Consider the following 17579-nt stretch of genomic DNA (forward strand, 5'->3'; position numbering starts at 1 on the left):
CCTCTCTGTCCCCTCTCTGTCCCGTCTTCTCCCCTTTCTCTCTCTCTCTTCCCCTCCTCTCTCTCTCTCTCCTCCCCCCCTCCCCCTCCCTCTCTCCCCCTCTCTCTCTCTCTCTCTCCCCTTCTTCCCTCCCCCCCCCCCCCCCCCCCCCCCCTCTCTTCCTCCCCCCCCCATCTCTCCTTCTCCCTCCCCCCTCTCTCTTTTCTCTCTCTCTTTCTTTTCTCTCTCTCATCATACTTTACATGATGCACCCTTTCGGGGCTTCCCCCTTAAAATTAAAGTGACCCCAAGTTTTCTCTCGACAAGAAAAAGAGAGAGAGAGAAGAGAGAGAGAGAAAAGAGAGAGAGAGCTAAGAAGCCATACAGATTTTTCTCAGAGCTAAATATAATGATAAAAATTTAAAGCGCTTCACAACACGTACTTATTGAGGAGCGCTAGTTATTACTGTGAACGATGTTTGAAGTCAGGCCTGAATAAATAACAGGTAACAGCCGCATGAAATCTGTATCCAAATAACATATATCTTAGTAGTATATTTCTGTGTAATGGTGTAGTTGATGGACCCTTTTTCTCAGATCCCACAGAGCCGAAAAATACAAGCAAACTATTGGCAAAACGAGAGACAGGCGAGAAAGAACAATCCCGGGGAAGAGGAGGCACAGAAGGAAGAAAGCAAAGACATGAAACAAATGTTAAAAATACGTAAAATGGAAAGAAGAGGCAATCAGAAATGGGAGAAGAGCACAAGGATTGAAAGGCAGTAGATCCAAAAAAAACTGAGAAGTAAGATGGGAGTGAATAAAACAGCGAAATATTCAATAAAGTAATGCGATACGTAATAAATGATAATAATTCGAACGCCAGAAATTAAAAGTACCGCGTAAGATGATTAGTCTGCCTGCACCCCTTGATGGTAATAACCTATGAGGCGCTGCCACACCAGTAAGCCTTCTATACATGTCAAAACCATGTGTTCTTCCTTGACGTTCGCTTCAACAGCTTAGATAGAAATACTAGCATTCAATAGAACTGTTTCCCACCCCAAAAATTTATTTCACCCACATGAGTGATATAAGGTATATATTATTCATGTATACAATATGTCTTAATTATATTTGAACCAAAGATGCAGAAAAGCAATAACTAAGGTACAAAAATAATAATAATCACGAGAGAATACAGTGCACTCTCGACCGTATAGTAGTATATATCCATATATTATATATACATTGATAATATATATATATATATATTATAATATTATTATATATGTATATAAGTATATATACGAGGTTAATATACATAAATAATATAGTATATATATATATATCATATATAATATATGATTATAATAATTATATTTATATTAGAGGTATAAGTATAAGTCATATACTATATATATATACAAGCATAATAGCAGATAGAATAGCGATAAAAAGCATAGTAGACATAGATATGAATTAAATATAGCCATATGTACATGTAATCCATTTCTATTACAATACATACGAATATATAATGTATATAATATTAAAACATATAAAATATATGTATGTATGTATAGTATGTGTCTAGTCGACACTGTGTGTGTGTGTGCTGTGCTCGTGTGGGTAAGTGTATGTCTAAGTGTAGTGTTGTGTTGTACGGGTGTGAGTGTGCACAAATGTGTGTTGTGTCAGCTCGATGTGTGTGTGTGTGTGCTTTGCTAGTGTGTGTGTTGTGTTTGTTTGCCTATGAGTTGAATGTGATGTGTGTAAGTGCTGTGTAGTCAGCTGTGTGTGGGGTGTGGTGTGCTAGTGTGTGTGCTGTTAGTAGTGTGTGTGTGTATGGTGCTGCTGGTGTGTGATGGAGTTGATGTCGTGTGTGTCGTCAGTGTGTGTGTGTGTGCTATGTGTAGTGTGATATGCGTAGTAGTGCTAGTGTGATGTAGGTGACTGTGTGTTCGTGTGTGATGAGTAGTGTGCCTTAGTGTGTGCGGGGTGGGGAGGTCTAGCTAAGGTATAATGTATTAAACCATAAACAGCAAACACATACAAGCGGCAGGGTATTTGTACGCGTAACAATCAACAGCACTAAGGAAAAAAGAAAAATCAGAAAACAAGCGACAAAGTATACTAAATTGGCCCCCCCCAGAAAACTCCTTCTCCTACTCCACACCCTCCTCGCTTTCCTCTTGCAAAATTGCAATCAAGCCAACAAGCAGCGCGTGGGAACTCATAACACAGTGGCAACAACCGAGTCAATTGTCACAAGAGAAAGAAAGCAAAGAGAGCGAGAGACGAGATCGCATCCGACGCAGGACGTGCATCGAAGTCGCAGAAAGACGGAGACCGAGAGACGAGCTTGGGAGAGATACGAGAGAGACCGAGAGAGACTGCTTGATGAATTTGCATGAAGAGAGATAAGAGACATGGTTAGACGACGAGATGACGAGAGACAGAGAGAGTCTCGCAGACAGGGGAGAGAGCGATTATGGTCAAGACAGTGAAGATGCAAGTCGAGAGAGCGACGAGAGCATTCGATGACTTTGCAAATGATTGAAGAGAGAGAGAGAAGGGTTTATTTCGAGCCATGTACGACTAGGCTGGAAAAAGAGCAATAAAGCGCGCAGATTAGGCGGAACGCACTAGAATATGGTGGGATTAAGATGAGAGCGGATCGAGAAGGAATGCAAGCGAATAAATAAGTAGGAAGGCACCCAGCTGTCAGTCACCCCCAACATCATGATGTTCTATTATAGAGAACATACACACAGCTACTACACACACACACACACAAACACATACACAACCCACACAACACACACACACACACACAACACACACACACACACACACACACACACACATCACACACACACCACTACACACACCACGCCACAACATCATAACACTACACTACACACACACACACACACACACACACACACACACACACACACACACAATACACAATAATATATATACTATACGTTATATTATAAGATATATATATATAATATCTGATATATATTATTAGGCATATATAGATATATATATATAATACTCAATTATATATACAACACACCACACACACATTCTATATAATTATGTATATATATACTAATAACTATCTAGTAAGTATAGTTATAATATTTATATATCATTATTATAATATTACATATCATTGTTAGATACTATTATATATATGTCAGTATATATATATATATAAATATATAATATATATATATATATTAATATTATAATGTATAATATATATTACTAATATACAAAATTGATATAATACACATATATCACACACATGCACACATATTTCCTATACATATGTATACACTATAGATACACAAACACATACATCCACACACACACACACACACACACACACTACATATATATTTATATTATATATCATATTAAACTATCAATATATATATATATATATTACTAATATAATATATATAATATCATATATATATATATATATAATATCTATCTATATATCTATTTTTTTCTATCACTATCATAATCCTAATCTATTACTATCTATTATCTATACTATCTTATCTATCTATCTATAATAATATATATCAATATATTAATATATATATTAATATCTATATATATATACTTATTATATATATAGTATATATATAAATTAATTATATAGTATATATGATATAATATTATAGATATATAGACGAGGAGAGAAAGAGCAGAAGAGAGAGAGCAGAGCCGGAGCGCAGGGCAGAGCAGAGCAGAGAATGAGAGAGACGCAAGAGATGAGAGATGAGATGAGCACGAGAAGGAGAACCTAGGCAGAATAGATGATGAGAGAGAGACCGCAGAGGTTGAGCAAAGATGCAAAGGGATGTAAAGACGAGGAAGAGAGAGAGAGAGACAGAGAGAGGATCCTCAGGAGATGAGAAGACCTCGGAGACGATTTGAGAGAGAATTTGTAGATGTGTGGAACGAGCGAGACCCGATGACAAGATCGCAGAATGAGAAGAATCGAGAGATAATCGAGGAGAGAGCAAGCAGACCTAAGCAAGTTCCTTGAGCGTATTAGGTAAAATATTCAAATATTCATAGTTCCTGAGAGTCGATACAATGCACGGTAGTCTGCGTAAACTCCATCCTTTTTGGGTAACCTACTCCTACGTGAATATGCAAATGGCTTCATCATGCTCTTTAAAGGAATATAATACTTTTCATTATAGGGGATATGGATCATGACCCCTACACGAGGTTTGCCGTTAACTCTCTCTTTCTCTCTCTTGCTCTCCTCTCTCTCTACTCTCTCAACATCCTCTCTCTCCTCTACTTCTTCTTCGTATTTTATTTTTCCTGTCCATAGTCCTCGTCTGTCTCAGTCATCTCTATCTCTGTATCTGATGGTCTGCCTCTCTCTGGTCTCTGTCTCTGGTCTGTCTGTTTGGAGAGAGAGAGAGAGAGAGAGAGATCTTGAGCAGTCGATTATGAGATGAGCGCCAGAAGAAGCGAATGAGACTATGAGAGAGAATCGAGAAGATGATGAAGAGACGCAGAGTGAAGAGAGAGAGAGAGAGGGAAAGATGAGAGCGACTGAAAGAACTCCATTAGGAGAGAGAGTAGCAGCGACTTCTGAGAGGAGACAGAGGAGAAGGAGAACGATGATCGAGGAGAGCACTTTGAGACGAGAAGAGAGGACGACGACGAAGAGAGAAGAAGAAGAGCGATGAGGAGCAGATCGAGAGAAGAGAAGAGAGAAGAAGACAGAGACGAGAATATGCAGGCAGAGAAGAGAGAAGGAGAGACGGAGAAGGAGACAGACGAGAGAGAAGAAGAGAAGATGAGAGGGATCATAAGAGAGAGAGGCGAGAGATGGGAGAGAGAGTAATCGAGACGTGAGAGAGATGAGAGATGAACGAGAGAGAGAGAGACTGAAATGAGAGCATGGAGGAGAGCACCGCAGCAGAGACGATGAATGGAGAGATGAAACGAAGAAGTAAGAGACGAGAATTGACCTGAGATCAGAGACAGAGAGAGAAGAGCCGACGCCAGAGAGAGAGAGAGAGAGACGAGAAGTAGAACGAGAAGAAGACGAACGCATGAGAGAAGAGACTATGAGAGAGAACCGAGAGAGAGATGAGCAGAGAGATGGAGATGTTGGAAAGTGAGTGAGTGATGAAGAGGGACTGGAGCGAGAGCCAGAGAAGAGAAAAGAGAGAGAGACAGCACGACGATAGAGACCATGCAGAGAGCACGAATAGGAGAGGAGAGAGAGAGACCTGAGATGCAGAGAGAGTTTGAGATGAGAGGATGAGAGTGAGAGCGAGAAGAGAGAGAAGGAGACGAGACGTTGAGAAGATATTGATGAGATGCCATGCAAGAAAAGAGGGGAAATCAGTGAAAGAGAGATTGAGAGAGAGAGCACGATGGTGAGCAGAGCAGAAAGAATGAGAGATGAGAGCGAAGAGCAATTCCTCACGGAGAGTAGAGAAACGAGGGATTGCAGAGAAGAAGACATAGAGGAGGAAACCGTGAGAGAGAGAGAATGAGAGAGATTAAGTCGATTGAGAGAGAGAGAGATGCAGGGGGTGGAGTCGAGAGCGGAGAGAGAGAGAGAGTCAGAGTTGAGAGAAAGAGAGAGAGAGGAGAGAAGGATGAGAAGGACAAGAGATAGGAGAGGAGAGACTGAAGAGGAGCAGCAAAACGCAGAAGAGAGAGTAAGAGGAGAGAAGACGAGCCAGAGACGCCAGAGGATAAGAGAGAGACGAGAGAGAGAGAAGAAGAAGAGATACCAAGACGACGATGAAGAGACCCGAGCATGGAGACCATCGACACAAGCAGTACCCAGAGAGCACGAGACTAGCCGAGAAATGAGACCGAGAAGACTGAGACGAAAGACAGAGCATCGAGAGAGGAGAGAGAGATAGAAATAGATAGATAGGATAGAATAGATAACGAGAAGAGAGATACGATGGAGAGAGAGAGTATGAGACGAGAAGACGAGAACCTCTGATAAGAGAGAAGAGAGAAGACGAAGCATGAGCAGAAGTCGGAGAGAGATGCAGGACGAGAGATTTTTCTTATTTTCGATAGAAAGGCTGCGAGGATGAGAGAGTGCTCGCAGTACAGGGAAGGAGCGAGAGTGAGAGCGAGAGAGACGAGAGAGAGAGCAGAGAGGACGAAGGAGAGAGAGAGATCAGACGGAATGAGATAGAAGCGACATGAGGAGAGAGAGAGAGACGACTCGAAGATTGCAGAGACTGAGCAGAATGAGATAAAATCGAGGGCACTGGGGAGATTAGTAAATCTAGAGAGCGAGACCAGAAGAGCAGGAGAAAGAGGAGAGCAAAGAGAAATCGTAATGAAGAGGAGGATGAGTTTTTTGAGCAGAGAGGAGATTGAGACGAGAGAAAGAACCGAGAGATGAGAGAGAGGCGTGAGGACCGACGATTCGAGATGACGAGAGAGCCGACGAGACCGAAGGAATGAACGAGAACAGATTCGAGATTGACGATGAGCTAGGACGATGACGAGAGAACGACGACGGAGAAGAGACGGAGAACGCAGAGAGAAGAGAGAGAGAGAGGGGGGCGGGACCCCCGGAATGTCGAGAAGCGACGAGAGAGAGACGCACATGCATCGATGATACTGAGACGAGAAGCGACCCGAGAGAGAGATGACATGACGAGAGGACCCGATGAATGCAGTCCAGAGACAGAGAGAGACTGCGAGGCAGGAAGACGAGAGATCGAGAGAGAGAAGAGAGACCAGCAGACAATTTGAGAAGAGAGACATGATGAAATGACAGAGAGAGAGAAATGACGGAGATCGAGACGAGAACTGTGTCAGAGACAGAGCAAGCAACGAGAGACCCGAGATGACCGAGAGACGACGAGTGGAGAAGAGATCTGAGGAGAATTGCAAGAGATATAGTTGCGAAGAGCATCAGCGAGACGTCAGCGAGATTGAAGAGGAGTAGAAGAGAGATCAGAGATGATACAGATAGATAGATAGATAGATATAGAAGATTGAGAGTGAGATATAGAGAGAGCTGAGCGTAACAGGAGATTCTTTGTTTGTTTGTTTTGTTTTGTTTTGTGGCGCCGGACGAACCTTTAAAGAAAGTGCTAGTACGTATACTCGTTTTTATTTGACTGTTCAGAGAGAGAGAGATAGAGAAGAAAGAGACGGGAACGAGAAGAGAGAGAGATGAAGAGAGAGGAGAGCCATGAGACCGAGCGAGAGAGAAGCAGTACTGATGACGATGACGCAGAACCGTAGAAAGACTAGAGATGAACACTGAGAGAGCAGAGAGAGGGGGTGGATGAGGAGGATCGGAGAATCCGAGAGAGCCAGAGAGAGAGAGAGCAGGACGATAGAGCATGAAGCAATAGAGATGAGCTGAGAGTCCGAACGCAGAGCGAGAGATGACGACTATCCGCAGAGGAGAGAGCAAGAAGAGATGAGAGAGAGAGAGACGATTGAGTGTGACGAGTGGGGAGAGGTCAGGCATGTTTTCTGTGAGCCAGACATGTCAGTGGGACGACACGAGAAGGAGAGACAGAGAGAGAGAGAGAGAGGGAGTAGATAGAAGAGCAGAGATAGAGAGATGGATATGATAGATAAGATAGACAGATAATGCCCAGATAGATACTATGAGATGAAGAGCCAGAGCAGCTAGCAGAAAGCAGAAAGAGGGAGAGGCAGAGAAAGAGAGAGAGAGAAGAGAGATGATGCATCGAGAAGGATTGAGAGAAGAGATGGTGACGTGGTAATAGGAAGAGATGAGATAGATAGGAGTGAGAGGAGAGAGAGACCGAGAGAGCGATAGAGAGCGAGCGTAGAGCAGAGGAGATAGGGAGATGAGACGAGGCCTGAGCAAGACTTTGACGGCGAGACACCGATGAGAGGAGAGAGGAGAAGAGACAGAGAGAGGAGAGAGGCAGATAAGCAGAGAAAGAAGAGAGAGAGAGAGATGGATAGATAGAGAGGCAGAGCATCAGAGAGCATAAAGCGATAGTATAGATAAGATAGATAGATAGACAGTATAAGATAAGATAGATAGACGAGAGAGAGGTAGAGAAAGAGAAAGAGGCGGAGGAGAGAAGCAGAGAGACGATAGAGACGCAGATTGATTGAGACCGCAGGGTGCGATGATATTTGGATGAAGCTTGAAGCTTGAGGATGAAGAGAGCATGATCGAAATCGAGAGAGAGCATGCGAGGAAGACGAGAAATGCGAATTTTGACGCACGCAGAGAGATCAGAGACGAGAAGATAGATGCGGACGACGAGAGCAAAAAGAGAGAGAACACCGACGCAAAGAGGAGAGTGAGAGAGATAGAGAGATGATAGAGAGATATGGATATAATAGATAGATAAGATAGATAAGACAGAATATGAGAGATTAAGATTAGAGAGAGAAGAGTAGAGATAAGAGAAGGAGGGAGGAGAGGAAGAGAGAAGAGAAGTATGAGCAAGATGAGAGAGAGCAGAGAGAGAGAATTTGAATCGAAGAAGGACCGAATTTGATTTAGAGCTGATGGAGAGACACCCGAGACGAGAGAGAGAGAGAAACGAGAGAGGAGAGAGAGACTCCGAGAACGACGAACGGGAGATTGAGAGGGGAGACCGTCCCGATATGGACAGAGACTACGCGCACGCAACGATGCCTAAATATACGAGAGAGAAGAGAGAGCACGACTGACGAGAGACAGAACAAGATAGATACCGACCAGAAATGTGTTGAGGTGAGAAAGAGAGAGAACTAACCATGATGATTACGACTGAGACACCGAGGGCCAGAGAAGAGAGTGAATGAGAGAGAAGATCGCGAATATTATAGGCTAGACTGATAATAGAGAGAGAGAGAGAGTAGAAAGAGAAAGAGAGACGAGAGGAGAGTTGAGAGAGAGATAGAGAAGAGAACATGAGAAGGAATGAGAGGAAGACCGAGCGAAGAGCCAAGGATGATCCTGAAAGAAGAGATGAGATGACAGAAGAAGAGACAGACAATCTCTAAGAGTGGGGATCGCAGAGCAACCGACTGACCAGCAGAGAGAGAAGAGATAGCTGATATAATATATAATATAGATCAGATAGATAGATACGATAGATAGATAGCAGACGACAGAGCAGAAGATGGTACGAGAGAGGACGAAGAGACTGGGCAGCATTGAGATTGAGACCTGATGATTGAGGATGAGACGAGAGAAGAGATGAGTATAGATCGATAGCATATGATTAGAAAGACGAGATGAGAGAGAGATCCATGCGCCCATATAGAAGATTAGAGAGAGTCAGCAGGTGGTTCCTAATCGCGTACTGGGTCGGTTTTTGCTTTGCTGTAACGTGGAAAAGTGAGTTGGTAACATTCGATATATTTTCAGGATAACACAATTATTATCATTTTGAACTAAAAGTTCTTCATATTCTTACGTAACGATTCCTTTGATGACGCGTGTCATATTTCTCATATATCTTCCGATCTAGTTTTCAAAGTAAATATTTATAATCTCCATAGAGCCATACAGAACTGCCGCCCTCCACACACACCCCCCCCATCCCCCCCCCTCCCCCCCCCCCCCACCCCATCCCCCTCCCCCTCCCCCCTTACCATATTCAAATAATAAAAATTTTATACAGCCACACCAACCATAATAGCATGATACAAGCTTTTCATAATGACACGAGGCAGACGATAACAACACCTGCTACCTGATTGGAGCCACGCGCTGATGCTAAAAATAGCAACGATCATACGCCCAACGAGCGCTCGCGATTGCCACATGCCAGGCGGCGCACCTGAAGAGGCGGCAGTAGCCTAGCCAAAGTACAGCCGGAGGTGAACCGCTACGCAGGGCGCTCTGCAGCGATTAGGTAGACTGAAGTGCTTTCGCTAACGTGTGTTTCGTTGCTAGTTACGAGGATGCAACGGAAGGTATATTAGAAAAGAGAGGAGACGGGAGAAGATGAAGAGGATGTGGGGCACGTAGGAAAAGAAGCGGATGAGGGTCTAATGATGACAGACGCGACGAGAAAAGAAAAAGGAAAGAGAAGATGATCTGAGGGCGGTGATGGACTGAGAGAGATGAAGAGCAGACAAGAGATGGGAAATACAGAGAGAGACGAGAAAGACGATCAGACAGAGAGACTGACGACGGCAGATTCGAGAATCACGACTGAAGAGGACGAAAGAGGCCCGCGAGAGCACAGAAAGTAAGCCGGACGAAGGACCACCCCCACCCCCACCCCACACCCCCTCCACCCAACTTCTTTTTTTTGGAGAGAGAGGACGTCGACGAAGCAGAAGGAGAATAGAAGACCCATTCGAGCAGCGATAGAGAGCAGAATTCTGAGAGGACGAGAGAGAGAAGCGCGCAGCGATGAGATAGATAGATAGATAGATAGATAGAGAGAGAGAAGAGAGATGAGAGAGAGAGACCGAACTGGAAAAAGAAGATAGAGAACATGAACGAGAGAATAGTTGCAGTGAGAGAGCACGAGAGAATCTCTCACCACGAATGCAGACAGAGACGACGAGTGAGAGTGAGAAAGGGGCAGAAGCGAAGGGGATGGAATGCGAAGAGAGAGAAAGCAAGAGCGAAGACTGAGGATTGAGACCCTGAGAAGAGAGGAATGATCCTAAAAGTGAGAGATAGAGAGACCGAGTTACAGACGCGGACCGAGATAGATTGAGAGGAGAGCAAGAAGAGTCAAGCAATGACGTAGATAGTGAGCTCGCAAGAGAGAACAAGAAGAATGAGGCAGACGAAAGAGTCTGAACGATAGAAAATGAGGAGAGGGATCGAGATCGACCGAAGATGATGAACGATGAGAGAGAGAGCACGCGATGAGAAAGATTGAGCCAGAGAGAGTGCAGAGCAGAGGTGAGAAAGATGAGAGACCTGACAGAAGAGCAGCAGCAGACGGACCAAGAAAGAATGAGACCGCTGAGAATGATGAGAGGACGGAGAGAGAGAGACGAGAGATGGAGACTGAGCAGACGATCGAGTATGATTGACTAACGAGATGAAGACAGAGGAGGAAGAAGAGAGGAGATGTAGAGCATGCCGAGAAGGAGAAAGGGGCGAAAGAGAGAAGTCTTGGGGGAGAGGGGAAATAAGACGGACGGGGGAAAGAAAAGAAAGGGAGGGGTGGAAAGAGGACGAGAGAGAGATGAGAGAGAGAGAGAGCAGAGATGCACGAGAGAGCCGGAGAGACGCAGACAGAAGAGAGCAACGACGACTGAGCAGAAGTGGAGAGGCAGAGAGAGCAGCCGAGAAGTAGATGGATACAGAGAGAGAGAGACTCTGACGAGCAGATGAGAGAGAGAGATCGAGACGAGACAGAGGACTGAGCAAGAGACGAGGAGAGACGAGAGCTGGAGAGAGGAGATGCAGAGAGAGATATGGAGAACGGAAGAAACAGAAAGGAAAGGAGACGATTGAGAGAGAGTGCACCTTAGAGAGCAAGGAGACGAAAAGACGAGGACTAGAGGAAGAGAATATGCTCTGAGAGAGACGAGAGCGTCGACATGACCGGAAACATTACTTCTCAGAAGAGCACTGAATGAGAGAGAAGAGAGAGAGACGAAGAAAGATAGATAGAGAGCCGAGAGAGAGAGAGCGAGTAGAAATAGAGAGGAGGGAAGAAGAAGAGCGATGAGAACGCGAAAGAGCAATGAGAGTGAGGGAGAGAGGAAAGAAACCGACGAGACGAGAATCCGAATAAGAGAGAGAGGCACTTTGAGATGAGAAAGGGAGAGAGCGGAGAGGGCGATGCGAGCCGATGATGACAATCAAAACCCTCCAGGCAGAGACGCAGACGACCATATATGAGAGAACGACGCTTGAGTGAGCAGGAGAGAAGAGAGATGACAAGAGAAGAAGGAGTGAAGGGAAGGAGAGAAGCTCCGAGCACGATCGAGGCCAAGCAACCTCTTGCTAGACGAGAGAGAAAGAAGAGAGCAACGAACCGAGAAGAGAGAGAGAGGAGATGGCAAGCGAGAAGAGAGCCCAGACGAGAGCAGACCCGAGCAGAAGAGAGAAGGATGAGAGGAGAGGAGAGACTGGAGAATTGAGAATGAGAGAGAGAGGAGATGAGCAGAGAGAGCAGAGCGGATTCCCGCAGAACCAGAGAAGTCTGAGGAGAGAGAAATGAACCGCCTCGTTGCACAGACGACAGAAGCAGAAAAGAGGAGAGGAGAAGAAAGAAGAGAGAGCAGATGAGAGCGAGACAGTTGCAGAGAAGCAGAGAGAAGAGATGACATCAATGAAAACTCTACATGCAGTGAGAGAAGAGTGAGAGAGACAGATCGAGAGCAGCATCGATCGAGCAGAGAGAGAGAAAAATGAGACGAACGAGACGATGTACTCTGATGATGAGAAGGAATCGAGTAAGCGAGATCTGACCGGAGAGAGAGAGAAGAGATAGCAGCAGGGAAGGGAGAAAGAAATGAGAAGAGAGAGAGAGAGAGCACCCTGAGAGAGGAGACAGAGAACAGAAGATGACCGATTCGGAAAGAAAGCAGATGAGAAAGGAACATGAGCTCGTAAGAGATGAGAGACGATGAGAGAATGAGAGAGCATGCCCGCAACCTGAGAGAGAGAAATGAGATGAGACAGAGAGCAGAAAGCACACCGACCGAGAAGAGGTGAGAAAGAGCAGAGGAGCAGAGAGATGAGGAGAATGAGAGAGAGAAGAGAAAGAGAGCCAGAAGCGAAACTAGAGAACGATGAATTGATGAGAGCGTCGATGCAGTCAGCACCGATCGAGAGAGACGACTTCGAAGGCATGAACCGATACGAAGACTACGACCCCCGACAGACGATTTTTTCATCGACGAGAGAGATGAAGAGAGAGAAGAGAGAGATGAGAGAGAGAGAGAGAGAAAGGAGGAAGAAGGGGGGGCGCACGCGAGCGATTTAAGAGAAGAGAAGAGACGCAAGAGGAGAGCAGAATGAGAATGAATGCAGACGATATTGTCTTACGATGATTACCATCTCTCGAGAAGGAGAGAGAGAGGGAGATGAGAGGCGATTGGACGAGAGAGAAATAGGAGAGAGATGAGAGAGAGCGAGATGAGAAGAGGAGGGGAGGGAGCATGAGAAATGATGAGATGAGAGAGAGGGAGGGAGAAAAGAGATACCTGAGAGAGAAGAGAGAGAAGAGAGAGAACGAGAGATGAGAGATCGAAGGAGACGGATGATAGAGACGAGCGTACCAGTGAGGGAACGTGAGAAGCCGAGCAGAAGTGTAGAGAGATGAGAGAACGCCGATGGAGAGGAAAAGAGAGATCAGAAAATCGCAGAAAGATGAGTCAGAGAGAGAAAGCAGAGAGCAGACAGAGAGCAGAAAATGAGAGATGAGAGGAAAGATCTGATGATGACTGAGAGAGAGCAGATAGAGCAGAGAGAAGAGGAAGAGAGAGAGATTCGATGATTAACTGAGAGAGAGAACGAGATAGAAGATACTTCGAGATCAGGAGAGATTGCGACTTCGAGAGAAGGTCAGTGAGAGACGACATAATATGAGATTGAAAGACTGACCCGGCGAGACGAGACGCAAATGGGAAGAGCAGACGAGAGAGGAGAGCAGAGGGAGGAAGATAGCAACGGAGAGAAGAGAGAGAAGCAGAGCAGACGTCGCAGAGAGATTGACAGAATGACGAGCTAAGGTACACGGAGAAGGAGAGCAGAGAGATAGAGCATCGGACAGGGAATAGATCTGAGAGCATGATTCGAGACCCTCGAATTGATCCCGCATGAGAGAGAGATGAGAGCCCCTGAAGACGGACCCGAGATGTCGCATTGACGCAGAAGAGAGAGACGAAAGAGAGAGACAGAGAGAGAAAGAGCTTATGAGAGCAGACCAGAGGGGAAGAATAGAGAAGAGAGAGAAGAGAGAGAGAGAGATGGATGACTTCGAGGAATGACCGTGAACGAGAGCAAAGAACACGAGAGCGAGAGAGAGCAGGGGAGAGAGGATCGAAGAGAACCGCAGAGACGATGAGAGAGAAATTCTACTAAGAGACTAGCAATCCGAAGAGAGAGAGATATAGCAGAGTGAGTTTTTTTTTGTAAACGACAATATGTTATACAACTTTAAAAAAAGATAAAGATTTTCCTCATTTCACATACGATGTAAATTGAAAAAATGAATAAATGAGGATATGCTTTATTTATGCATCCAATAAATAATACAACAGCGACTTGCTGGAGTAGCCTAGCAATCACATTCTATGTATTATGGATCATGATGCTAATATGCCGCTTAGATAGTGCATACCACAATATTTTTTTTTTTTAAAATTTATTACACAGAGATTATGGTAATTTTTCACTATGCTTCACATAACCGATCGCGACGATGACGGTACCGATGGTTTCCTCTCATCCTTTAGTACACACATGTGTAGCTATTATGGCGCGGCATAAATCCCCACAAACCTCATAAATTACAGTGGTCCGATAGCAGCCGCGCAGGCATAGGCAAGCCCGTACAGGCGAAATGTGCGCGCGGTAAACATCGAATACACAATCCTAATAACCTTCAAAAATTTACCTTGCCAGATTACTTGGGACTCCCAACTCCGAACCCCAAGGACCCAACCCCAGGAAAACAAAAATCCACCACGCACATGGCCTTGGCAGGGAAGAATATTGAGAGCCTTTAGGCATTAGACTGAATACGAGGCGCTCTCTGCAAGACGACGTCGTAGCCAACCCCTGCCGTACTCATACGCGGAGCGATCTCTTGTGCATCCTTGCAGGGGTGGGGATAAGGCAGGTCCGCATACCACAATGTAATAAATGGATATGCTGGAATTGTCTATCCATATTTATACCCCTGTAATTTACCTATCGGCCGACTAAGATTGATTAGCTAATGGGAGGGCGCCGAGATGAAGCCGTTACAGCCCCGGCATAATTTCGATATATTTGGAGTAGTAATGAGAGGGAGAGGAATCAACACAAAATCATCACGCATTCGGTTTTGCTGAAAGCATTCGTCTCCCTAAAAATAAAGCAGAATATACCAGCTAATATATCGTAACGCAATCAGCTATATTGTTCTATTTATGAGAGCTACAATGAATCTAATGTAGTCTATGATGATACATCGCTTTTGGTAAGTATGCTGTACTCTGTCTCAGCTGTTAATTAGACAATATGCATCAATACTATCGACGACACGAAGAACTAAAAATCTTAGTTTACTTATATCAACACTTATCTATATTCTCATATATTTATTACTTATCATTATTAGGTTTATTATGTTTGTGTATGTGTCACCTGTTATATAATAGAGGTACCTTACACATCTACTTTTATTCCTGATTTATAACACTATATCCTTTTTTAATTATAAAAGTATCCTTATTCATTGTTGCTGCGTGCTATGATTTGATGCTAGCTTATCCGGTGTGTGATTGCGTATCAGACCCCCACTACTCAGACATCTTATGTCCGTATTTGCGACATGAACAATTATATGTCTCTATTGTATTGTGCAGTGCTCTATAAATGCATGCATGTCGTTAAGTGAGTGCCTAAGTGTGTGCATGTGTGTGTCATGTCGCTGCCCTGCATATGAGCACTTATATATGCTATGCTCCATGTATAAGTCCTATATGCTAGCGTGCGGTAGTATGATAGCTACATAAAACATGCCCTCTAGCATTGTCTAGGCTAAGAACAAAGTTTACGAAAACATTTTGGTCGTCACAGTCCATTATATAATGCAGAGCTCAAAAAGGTCATTACATTTAAAGTTGAAACACTAAAAACATTTTCACGTTTTCGCCTGCCAAGGAAGTTATATATCTTCGCTAGACAATGAGATTAACTATTGTATAATTATTGTCCTATTTAACAGTGGAATAAAGTATCGTGAACTAACACTATAATAATCATAAATCATGTATCCAGAAAAATAAGAGTCCAGGCTCTATGTATTTCCAGATTCTTTACTCTGGAGAAGAGAGAAGAAAGAGAAGAAGAGCAAGGTAAAAAGGAAACAGAAGAGGCAACAAGAGAAGAGGAAGAGAGGTAACAGAAGAAGAGCGAGGAGAGAGAAAGAGAGAGAAAGAAGAGAGAAAGAGAGAAGTTATTAAGAAGTAGCGAGACTAGCGACAGAGAAGAGAAGACCCAGAGAGATAAAGATACGAATCAAGAGAGCAGATGTAGAGAGAAAAAAAGACGGAGAGAAAGAGAAGTAAGAGAAGATAAGAAAGCGAGAGAAAGAAGATGCGACAGACAAGAGAGGGAGAATGAGGAAAAAAAAAAAAAAAAAAAAAAGCAAGAAAGAAAAAAATAAAAAAGAAAAAAACAAAAAAAAAAAAAAAAAAAAAAATAAAAAATAAAAAAAAACAAAAAAAAGAAAAAAATAAAAAAAAAAAAAAAAAAAAAAAAAAAAAACACCATAGATATAAGAGCTAGGGAGATAGATGATAAGTGAAAGACAGCGAGAGAGAAGAGGTATAATAAAACAATGATAGTAAGAAGTATTATATCTATCTCTCTCTCTCTACTCACTCCATCTCATCTCACTCCTGATCTAAATACTCTCTCTACTCTCCTCTACTCTCCATCTAAACTATACTCATCTATCAGATCATGATACAGAAAAGAGATGACTAAATCCTATCTTCTAAAATACGATATCTCTATCTACGCTATATATACGACTATATATCGCTCTTTACTACTTCTTCTCTATCTCACTCCCTACTCTTAATACTCCCGCCCAAATATAATCATCTATCTCATCTATACTATCTCTACATCTTCTTATCTCGAGAAGAAATAGAAGAATAAACGAGCTACATAGCTCTAATATTATATCTACTCACGCTCTGTAGCAGAATCCTATCTTATCTATCCCTCTACTCTACTCTCACACTCTCTCTCTACATCTCTCTCTCTCTCTACTCTACTTACTCCCTCCCTCACCCCCCCCTCTACCTACTCTTCTCTCTCTCTACATCGTACCTCTCTCTCTACTCTCTAACTTGCGCTTCCAAACCCCCCCTCTCTCTCTAAAATCCTCTCTCCTCTCTCCTCTCTCATACATCTAACTCTCTATCTCTCTACTCTCTCTGGACTTATCTCTCGCTCTTCTCGATGGAGCTCCCGCTCTAACTACTTAAACTCTCGCTCATACACTCCATCTCTCTCTCTCTACTCTCTTTCTCTCTCTCTCTCGTCTCCCTCCCCCTCTCATCTCTCTCTCTCACATCTAATTCTAAAACCTTGCTATCAACCTTCCTCGTTTTTGAACACGTGCGTTGCCATTCCGCCCTCATTAATATAGCATACACGACCACCGCGGGCGCTTTATCATTCCTAATTATTCAAAAGGCGGGCTCTTTTAACTCGCTCATCTTTAGAACCGTACGGCCTATATTGCCATCCTCATTCCCCAATGCATAACTGCTTATTGATTTTCTCTATTTTCAATATGCGGATATGCTAATTTTCCAACTTGTATTAATTTCATTTTTATTATATAATATTATTTTAAAAAACACGTGAGGCATTCGTATCCTCCGATGAGGAAGCGTACAGTAGGCGAATCATATCCCTG

Source organism: Penaeus monodon, chromosome 39 (genome assembly GCF_015228065.2).
Source record: "Penaeus monodon isolate SGIC_2016 chromosome 39, NSTDA_Pmon_1, whole genome shotgun sequence".
In the NCBI taxonomy this organism is placed as follows: Eukaryota; Metazoa; Arthropoda; class Malacostraca; order Decapoda; family Penaeidae; genus Penaeus; species Penaeus monodon.